The sequence below is a fragment of the Neomonachus schauinslandi genome, chromosome 12 (genome assembly GCF_002201575.2).
Source record: "Neomonachus schauinslandi chromosome 12, ASM220157v2, whole genome shotgun sequence".
NCBI classification, from domain to species: Eukaryota; Metazoa; Chordata; class Mammalia; order Carnivora; family Phocidae; genus Neomonachus; species Neomonachus schauinslandi.
Genome location: NC_058414.1, coordinates 102,826,203 through 102,836,277, shown reverse-complemented (window position 1 = coordinate 102,836,277; position 10,075 = coordinate 102,826,203).

Here is a 10,075-nt window from a genome sequence, read left to right as displayed (position 1 = left end):
TTCACATGATTTTTTTAATGATAAAACAGGAAACTTCAAGGAAAAATGCTTACAGTGGCTGTGTTCACACTCCAGGATTTAAGGGGTGTTTCATTAGGAAAGTTTTGAGAAGGACTGCATAAAGACATTTGCCATTCACTAGCTTGTTACTGTTTCCCCAGCGACAGTGGTGGGTTTTCTGCTGCTGCTAACTTACAGGGCAGACACAGCCGGGTTACGGTGCAGACACCCTACACCCAGTCCGTCATGCCAAAACTGGTGTGAACTTAACATAATCTCTCCTACTTCTATGAGAGCATACGTTTTTAACAAGTGTCGTCATCACGGATTATGACAAAATTGTTTTCAAACCCTCACGCATAACCAAAACGTAGCATTTGCTAATAGTGTAACTTGTTTTCATTTCTTGAACACAACCCAAAGTGGGGGTGGATGGAATGGAGGGGTTCCATCTTCACCTCTCTCTGTGGGAAGGGCAGAAGCAGGCTTTCACACTCTCTCGGAATATTCCGCTCTAAGCCCTGGTCACCACTATCAACTTATGTGCTACCTAGGCGCCCCTTATGAAAATATTTTATGGGTTCCTGGATTGTCTGTCTCCTGTGTGGAAAGGGACTCCATCACATGAGCTTATTGGTGTGTTAAGGTCTGTTCACATGGCTACTTTTCTCCCCACAGCCTCTGACCCTGCATTCCCTCACATCTGTACTGGGACTTTTGAATCAGGGGCCTCCTGGAGCCACCTCGAGGCCCGATAGACGTGTGGGAAGGTGGGAGGGCTGCCTTCGGGCTGCGTTCTGTTGGGTTCCTGCTGAGGGCTGTTGGGTTGGCCTTAGTATTGATAGTGTTTGTCACTGCACCCCCCAGGGTTGTGGTTTGCCCCAGTGCCGGTTGAGTCTGGTCCCACGAATGAAGTTAGTCTAGGGGAATGGCAGTGGAGGAACGTCAATGTACAGTCTTGCCAACTACAGACTTGGTTTCGGAAACCATATTCAAATATCGTGAGAATTTGCAACTCCGTTACCTCCGGTGACATTGTTCTTGCTGTTCTCTAACGCATGAAGGCTCTCTGTTGAACACGATGGAATCTCTTCTCCCCAGCCCATCAGTTACTCTGAGTTAAGTATTTAGGGAACTGTGTTCATGAGAGCACCATTTAGTTCTTAATTACATCTCTCTATGTTAATCACTGTAGATGTGCCATCGTGCAAGGAAAGTTTACTATTGCTTATGGACTAAACGCAGGACCATACTCTCTCCCCAAATCACTAACTCAGGACACAAGACCTCTGTCACTCTCTTGGACACAGAAGACTCAGGCCATGAAGGGAAGGGCAGGGTGTCAAAGATCTTTCAGATGTCATGCAGTGAGCGATCTACTGCCCAAACTCTGTATTCCTGCTATTGTTTTTTTAAACATTAATAACCATTTATAATAAATATTTTTTTAGAATAGGGTAGATGGCTAAGTATATTATTTTTAATAGAAAAATATCACATGCTCGTAAAACATTCAGAAAATATGAAAGAATATATTTTTATTATTTTTTATTAAAAGATTTTATGTATTTATTTTAGAGAGAGAAAGGAGGAGGAACAGAGGGAGAGGGACAGGCAGACTCCCCGCTGAGCATGGAGCCCGACGTGGAGCCCACCATGGGCTCGTAGGGCCCGATCCCACAACGCTGAGATCATGACCTGAGCTGAAATGAAGAGTCAGAGGCATAACCGACTCAGCCATGCAGGTGCCCCAGGAATATATTTTAAAAAACCCATAATCCCATCCTCACTCCCCAGCCCTGGGCATCTAGCAATCTACTTTCTGTTTTTATAGGTTTTCCTGTTCTGGAGGTTTATATGAATAGTATTATATAATATGTGTTCTTTGGTTTCTTTCTTTTTTTTTTTAAGATTTTATTTATTTATTTGAGAAAGAGAGAGCGAGAGAGAAAGTATGAGCAGGGTGAGAGGCAGAGGGAGAAGCTGACTCTCCGCTTAGCAGGGAGCCCCACGTGGGGCTCGATCCCAGGATCCCAGGATCATGACCTGAGCCGAAGGCAGATGCTTAACTGACTGAGCCACCCAGGTGTCCCTGGTTTCTTTCACTTAGCATAATATTTCAAGGTTCACCTATGTTGTATCATGTGCCTATAGTTTACTTTTTATGGCTGAATAATATCCCATTATATGGAAACGCACATTTTATTACCCATTCACCAACTGATGGATAATTGCATCGTTTTCACCTTGGGGCCCGGATGAACAATGCTTCTGTGAACATTGGTGTATGTGTCTCCGTGGGGGCGTGTTTTGCTTCTCCCGGGTGGGGCTGCTGGGCCTGCAGGTGCTGTGTCATGTGGTAACTCTGTCTTTAATCGTTAGTGGACCTGCTAGACTCTTCTCTAAAGCTGCGCACTGCACATTCCCACCAGAGGGGAAATGAGGGTTCTGATTTCTGCACATCCTTGCCAACACCTGTTACTCCTGAACTTATGATTCTCAGGATCCTGGTGGGCATGAGGCGGTCAGGCCATGATTCTAGTAGTGAGATGGTATTCTTGTAGGCTGAGGAGCATCTTGACTCCCTTGCTAAGACTTTATTGGCCAGTGTCATCCCAAGGAGAGTGAGGGAAAGAGGCGAGTAGGCGGCAAAGAAGGAAAAGCAAATCCAAGGTAGTGCATTACTGAGCCGGCCGCAGCCACGGGCGAGACTTGTCCAGCGCCTGGTCACACAAGATATCTTCCACTTTGCAGATACAACAGTCCTTTGGGGAAAAGACATGTATCGGTCAGCTCTCTGTTCCTGTCTCCGGTGGGTCCAGGTTTGCCCCACGGTTGTTAATCCCTCTGCTCTCCTTGTTCTATACTCAGCCCCTCCATGCGGCTGCAGGCGAATCCCACAGCCAGGGGCGGCGTAGCCTCAGATTCTTCCGGCGCCGCAGGAAGAGCCCAGACTGCTTCTGTAGGTCTGGTTAAGGCAGATTTTAGGGGAGTACAAGGACATCATTAGCCAAGAGACGGCGGGGGCCAAGGGCTGTCCCCAAAGGTGCCACTTTGGCATACTGATTATTTAAAATAAAAGTTACTAAAGAGACAGCCTGGGCAGAAGGACACTCAGACCCTCCTCTGTCCCCTAAAAGCAGGAAACAAATCTCCCACGTGAAAGTTCCCTCCCTTTCCCAGGAGTTAAAGAGACATCCTGATGACCAGAGATGGGAGATTTCCAGCGGAGAAGGCTACATAAACAACCTTTGTTACTTTTTACTCATTCACTCCTCCCGCCCCAATTCTGTTTAGAATTCCTTACTAACTGAAGCTCCCAGAGCGAAATCTTCTTTCTCCTGTCAATTCCTCACAGATGTATTGTCTCTTTGTCTAAAAAAGTATAAAAACTGCCTGTCTTGGTCAGGTCTTGAGGTCTCAATTTCATTATTGGGCCACTGTGAGCATGTAATAGACCTTCGGTTTCCTCTCCTGTTCATTGTCTCCCATAAATTTAATTCTTCGTCCATCAAGAAGACCTTGAGGGATAAAGAAGAATTTGTCCTTCCCTTCCAGGCCAACGCTTAGATGTTGTTGGTGAATCCATCACAGAGACCATTGCAAATGGTGGCTGAAGCCCTTCGAGGATGGGCCAAGGCAGAGTGCGTGGGATGAGAAATCAGTGAGCCTCCGACAGCACTGGGAATAGAGAAGAGGAAAAGAGGCTGCAAAGCGCAGGGATGGAAGGCCAGGAGGGATAGGAAGATAAAGAAGTCAAGAAGTCCCGGGAAGTATGTTCCGGGAAGGAGGACCGGAAGTGGCAAAGACAAACACCCACCCCTGACTTCCTCTGCAAGTGTGCAGGGAGGTGGTGCCTGTGGGGCCCCTGGGGAGAGGTGCAGACAGGGGAAGGGATGCAGGGGTGTAGACCTAGGGAAGAGGAAGTTCTCTTCTGTTTTACAAATGAGGAGGACATGAGCCAATTTAAATGCTGATGGAAGATTCCAGTAGAGAGACTGATAAAGGGGAAGGACCTGTGGGTAATTCCCTGAGGAGTCTTGGAATTTACTGGAATTACCCGGAAGCCACCTCTGTGAGGAAAGGACTGGAGTCAGGATGGCAGGGCGTAGCCCTCAGGCAGTTCCAGTTTTTGCTGAAGGAGGAGGAGGGGTCCTTAGCTAAGAGGGAGGGAGGGGCTGATTAGAAGTGCCTACCGCCAGGCTGAGGTTTCTGCGGGGATCCCACAGGGGCCTTAGGGTGGTGTGACTCTTCCTTGGGCCACGCCTGGGGCAGGCTGAGTCGGGAAGCCCCACCCTCTGGGGTATCCAGAACTGAGTCTTTCTGGGACAATGGAGCAAGGAAGTCCAGGAATTTGACTAGTGGTTAAGGGGGTCATGGAGTCCAAGGAGGGCAGAAGGAAGTATGGGGGCGCTGCACCAGGGAGTGGGAGCCAGCTTCTCCTGGAGCCCCCCCAGGGAGGAAGGACCAGTGTGCAGGGAGCACCGTGTGGGCTCTGGATGTCGGCTCTAGCATGAGGGTCTTTGTTTTGTCCACTGATAGAAACCAGGCATCAACACATGTGTTACTGAATTTGGCATCTGGAGAAGAGAAGGTCACAGGAAGTTTTATGAATGCATGGCTTCAGGAGAAGGAGACAGCAGCTGTACGTGATGACCAGGTCCACAGAGTAGCCCTAGGATTGGGCGGCTGAAGTAGTGTGGAGTGAGTCACCAGCCTGGGGGGGTGGGGGGTCAGGGCACAGAGAGACTGGGGCTTGGATCGGTCATGCCCGTGGAGGACAAAGTTGCTTTGGCCGATGGCACATTTGGGATGTGAGGGTGGGCCATGGGCGGTGCCTGAGCTCCTGGGGGGTGAAGGCAGTGTCCAGGAGGGTGGGAGATGGCCATGGCAAAATGGGGGTACTGACTGTGTCGGCTAGTGTCCCCCCAAATCATGTCCTTTCTGGGACATCAGAATACAAACTTATTTGGAAATTTTGTTCTTGTGGATGTGATGGGTCAAGAGGAGGTCGTAGAGGAGTAGGTTTGGCTCGAATCCAATATGCCTGATGTCCTCATAAGAAGAAGGAGGACACAAAGGAGACACAGGAGAAGGCGGCACAGGGCAAGCAGAGATAGCAACGCGGCTGCCCGCCCGCAGGCTTAGGCCAGCCAGGCGCTGCCAGGAGGGAAAAGGGCTAGTCTTGCAGGACTTTTCTCAGTCGGTGTCCGAGGTTCTTGGTCACGTGGCTTCGAAGACTGAGGAGGGAGACCAGACAGAGTGGTGGGCAGCAAAGCAACAGCGATATTGAGCGATATTGAGTGATAGCAAAGTGATAGAACAAAGCTCCCAAGGAGGGAGGGGACCCAAGAGGGTTGCCACCGGAGTGTTAAGTCTAGGGGTTTTTATGGGCTAGTTGGTGGCCTGTTTTAATCTGATTAACCCTCCTTGTGCCTGTCATCCAATCAGATTTTTGTCACCTACCTATCACATGGGAGAGGTTGGAGGGCTCCTTCCAGGGTGGTGTGAAATCCTCCTCAGGGTGGTTTCCTCGTAGGGCGGGGCCCCTTGTCCCGCCTTCCAAATGTCCTTCAGCACCGGGAAGATTCTACCCCAGAGGCTACCACACCCTGCCTTGGGCTGTGGAGCCCGGAGAGGATAAAATGCTGTGGTAAGCCCCTTGACATGGAGGTGAGGTGCCCCCACGGCAGGCGGCTACGGGGCAGGGGTCCCCAGGAAGCTGGTCACTGCGGCCCGGGCTCTAGCGGAGGTTGAAGGCGGGCTCGCGTGGGGGTGCTTTTCGGAGGGGAGTAGTCTGCCCGAGGATGCACAGCTGGGACACTCGGAGCGGGGGTGGGGGGGGGGGGGGTAGGCAAGGTCCGCGGAGCGTTTCCCTGAGCGAGCACGTCGTGCCTCAGGACCCTACTTTCCTTGGTTATCATCCAAAACACAAAGGCCCAATATCACCTCTTATTTAATCCTTGCAAACACCTGAAGCAGGTGTCACTGTTAGGTCGAGTGAAGAAACTGAGCCCCCAACTAAGAAACTGGCTCAGAGCTGTTGTACATAATGAGAGACCAAGCAGGGATTCCAATCCCGGTCTGTTGGAGTCTGAGGCTGCCACCCTGCCCCCACAACCCGGCTTCCATTCACAAACCCTCGCTGAGCATCTGCTGCATACACCGCGCTGGATGCACAGGCAGCTCAAGCTTCTGCACATGACTTGCAGGAGCCCCAGGCTTGTGGAGAAGGGTGTTGTGTGAGTCCCAAACGTGGTGGCTTAAAACAACAGAAATGTATTATCTTCGAGTTCGGGAGGTCAGACGTGGGAAATGGGTTTCAGTGAGTGGAAATCATGGGGTTGGTAGGCTTCGCTCCTGCTGGAGGCTCCATGGGGAAATCCACTTCTCTGCTGGTGTGAGCCAAGCTACTCATGCTGTTCAACAAGATCCAAGTATGGGGGACGATCCTGAAAACAGGAGACTCCACAGCTGGCTCCTGCTATTCTCTTTCATTTTGTTTATGGCAATCTTTATAATTGTGGGAATATTTCTGGGATTTCATGATAAAGTGACTACTCATCTTAGTTATGCCTATCTAAGCAATCATAATGAAACTAATTCCACGAGGCCCCCCAGGCGCCTCAGAAGTGGCAAGATTCTAAGAAAGGAACAGCTCAGGCTGTTCCACAGTTCACTATATTTCCTGCGCTATAGAACAAAATAGCAAGACGGTCACACTCTGTCTAGCACCTTTCTCTTTGCGTATTGTTTTTTAGTTTTAGCGAAAGTCAATAAACGGAAATCAATAAAGGTCATGTTAATCATTAAAAAGGAAAAATAAGGGCGCCTGGGTGGCTCAGTTGGTTAAGTGACTGCTTTCGGCTCAGGTCATGATCCTGGAGTCCCTGGATTGAGTCCCACATCGGGCTCCCTGCTCGGCAGGGAGTCTGCTTCTCCCTCTGACCCTCCCCCCTCTCATGTGCTCTCTCTCATTCTCTCTCTCTCAAATAAATAAATAAAATCTTTTAAAAAAAAAAACAAAGGAAAAATAAAAGAAGGCTATGTCTGTAATCAAAAAAATGATCTAAGATTATCTCAATCAATTGTGAAAAAACATAATCACATGTTACGAAAGTATGGAAAAACAAAAAAATCCTAACATATAAATAAAGTTCCTCCGAGGCTGTCAGGAGGAGATGCTTGCAACCTGACCCTGTGTCTGTCTCCTCATTCGCCGACGCCGTCCTTTCCTACGAGAGACCCACCCCGGCTGGAGCTGGACTCCGGCACTCTGTCTTCCCCGCTCCTGGAGGCCACCCCTACTCCTTGGCTCGTGGCCCCTTCCCAGTGTCAGTCCGACCTCCACCTCCGTCCTTACACCTCCTTCTCCGACTCCGCTGCCCCCTCATTCGCTTCTCAGGACCCTGGTGCTCACATAGGACCCACTGGACAGTGGTCCCGTCTCAGGAGCCTCAGTCACACGTGCAAAGGCCCACTGCCACGGAGGGTGACACATCCAAGGTCCCAGGGGTTGGCATGGAGTCTTGTTCTGCCTGCTAGCGGGGGGAGGACATCACTTCCACACACCGAGGCCCGTTTCCTCCAGGGGCTCACAGAACGCCTACGGAAACAGAAGTCCAACAGTGAGGAAACGCTCCTCCGTGGGTGGCATGTTTCTGCTGGAGCGTGAAGGGCCAGTGTGTGGTGAGGAGAAGGGGGACGGTGGAGGGAGGCTGAGGGAGTAAGGCACAGAGGTGCAAAGTGCCCAGAGCTTTCCGAGCATGGCTGGGCATGTTGGGACTATGCCTGGAGAAGTGGGAGAAAGTTGGGCCAGATCCTGAAGAAGGATTTGCTAAGAAGCTTAGCCTTGATCCTGTGGGTCCATGTCTTTTTTTGGCCATGTGTTCCTATTGGTTACAACAAGCTTAGCTTGCATCCCGAAGTATATTGGTGTGTTTATAAATTACACGGGCATCGCTGTACTAATATTTCTAGACATGATAAGATACACAAGGAAGAGAAATTTACTAACAGGACTGCTGATTTTTGGCTGGCCACCTGGCCACCAGGTAGAGACCACAATTCCCGGGCTCCCTTGCAGTCAGGCATGGTCCTAGGCCTCCACTTGGGTGGATGGGGTGTGCACAGATGTGCCGTGAGGAATTCCTGGGCCATCTCTTTAAACACAAAGTGGTTTCCTGGATTGTCTTTGTTCTTGCAGCCGGGGATGTGGACAAGAAGTGAGCCAGCTTCTGCCACACAGGCAAGATGATGCAGAGCCGGAGGGCCCTGGGGGGTGGGGGTGGGGGGCCCATGAAGCAAGACCCGCTCACCCCCCAGGGGCCACAGGAGAGAGGGCCAGGTTCCCATCTAAGTTGCCTTATTTTTGGTCGCCTGTTGCGGCGGCATTGCTTATACCCTGATAAATATAAGGTGTTCATGTCTTAAGCTCAAGCTGTTTTTTGGTTTTGGGTTTTTTTAAAAGTACTTTGCCCTGAATAGACAGACACCAAGTCTGTGCATGGAGGAAAATATTTTTCTGGTCACTTCCCATCTCATTATAGAGAACTATAAAGCTTTTATTATAACTACGTACAGTGTAAGAGTCACGAAGATTATAAAGCAGCGTTTCAGTTAAGATGACCTGCGGGCCACTCCAGGGGCTGCAGCAGAGCGCACGTGGGAAGGAGCCTCCGCCGTGCTCACGGTGGTATGACCCTCCGGCCCCTGATGGTCTGGCCCAGCGGGGTCTCACCGTCCACCTGTATGCTAGATGTTAGCAGAGCCCCTGGGCTGCTTCCTCTGGAAGCATTGTGCTCCTCCCCCGGGGGGGGCCCTCTGCTACAGGCGTGTGGCGTCTGGAGAATTCAAGAGCTACCGGCGTCCCGTGAGCTCAGGCTCATGCTCACCTTGCTTGCTTTGGAAGATGACCAGCCGTAGACTACAGATCTGGAGGGGCCGAGACCGGGAGCCATCACTAACCTCCCAGGGAAGCAGGCTGCGGAGTGACAGTGGTCGTGTGGGTAGGATATGAGGGGCCTTTGATCCAGGGGCTCTGAGGTGGAATGTGGTGGCTGGCCATGCCATCTCTCACCTCGGGCCCCAGACAAAGGATGACTGCTGGGGAAGGGGGCGCTGTGCCTGTCGGGATGAGCCCCACGGCCCGGAGAGTCCCAGAGAGCACAGAGTCCACGTCCCCACTTCGTGTCCCTTCAGACCCGGGCCTGTGAGGGAGAAACCGGTCATCAAGCAGCTCATCGTGTGATGTACGTGGCTGAGCCCGGGAGACGGGGGTGGGACAGAGCGTCCACTTACCTGGCTCCCACTTACATCTTCAGAAGTGAGCCCAGGGCTGTCGGCTGGGGACAGTGACTCCCGTAGGAATGTGGGAGGTTTGTAACTGCCCTGTGTTTGTTGTCAATCCCTCGTCAGCTTCCCTCTGGGTGTTGGCAACAAAAGCCCTGACACGAGAAACGGACATTCCCCACATGCCCTTGTTAGAGATTCAGGAGACAGCCAAGTGGGAAAAGGATGTGCTGTTTCGCAGCCAGGCCTGGGGTGGGGTGGGGGGCCTGGGGACAGGACCCTATGGGACAACGTGCATGAGGCAGCAATGCCGAGAGAGGCTGCCGGGATCGCAGGCTGGGTGCCCGCGGTCCCTCCCAGATGCAGGAGAGACTGAGGTGCGGTAGTGTGGACACGCGGGGGACTACTACTCAGGCATGGAAAAGAATGAGAGGCAGCTGCTGGGACCGCGTGGGCAGACCTCGAGGGCAATCTGCTGCGTGAAATAAGCCGGCCACCGAAGGACTAACGCCGTGTGGCTCACTCAATGAGGGATCCCCGGAGGAGGCGAAAGCAGAAGGGTGGGGGCCAGGGGCCGAGGGAGGGGGACTCGTGTTTAATGGGCACAGAGTTACAGCTGGGGATGATGGAAAGTTCTGGAGACAGACGGTGGTGGCCTCTGCGTAACAGAGTGAATGTACCCAATGCCACAGAACGCGGCACTCAAACATGGTTAAGATGGTCAATTGTATGTTACGTGTATTTTGCCACAATACAAGCAGATGTAAGACAAAAGATGGAAGGA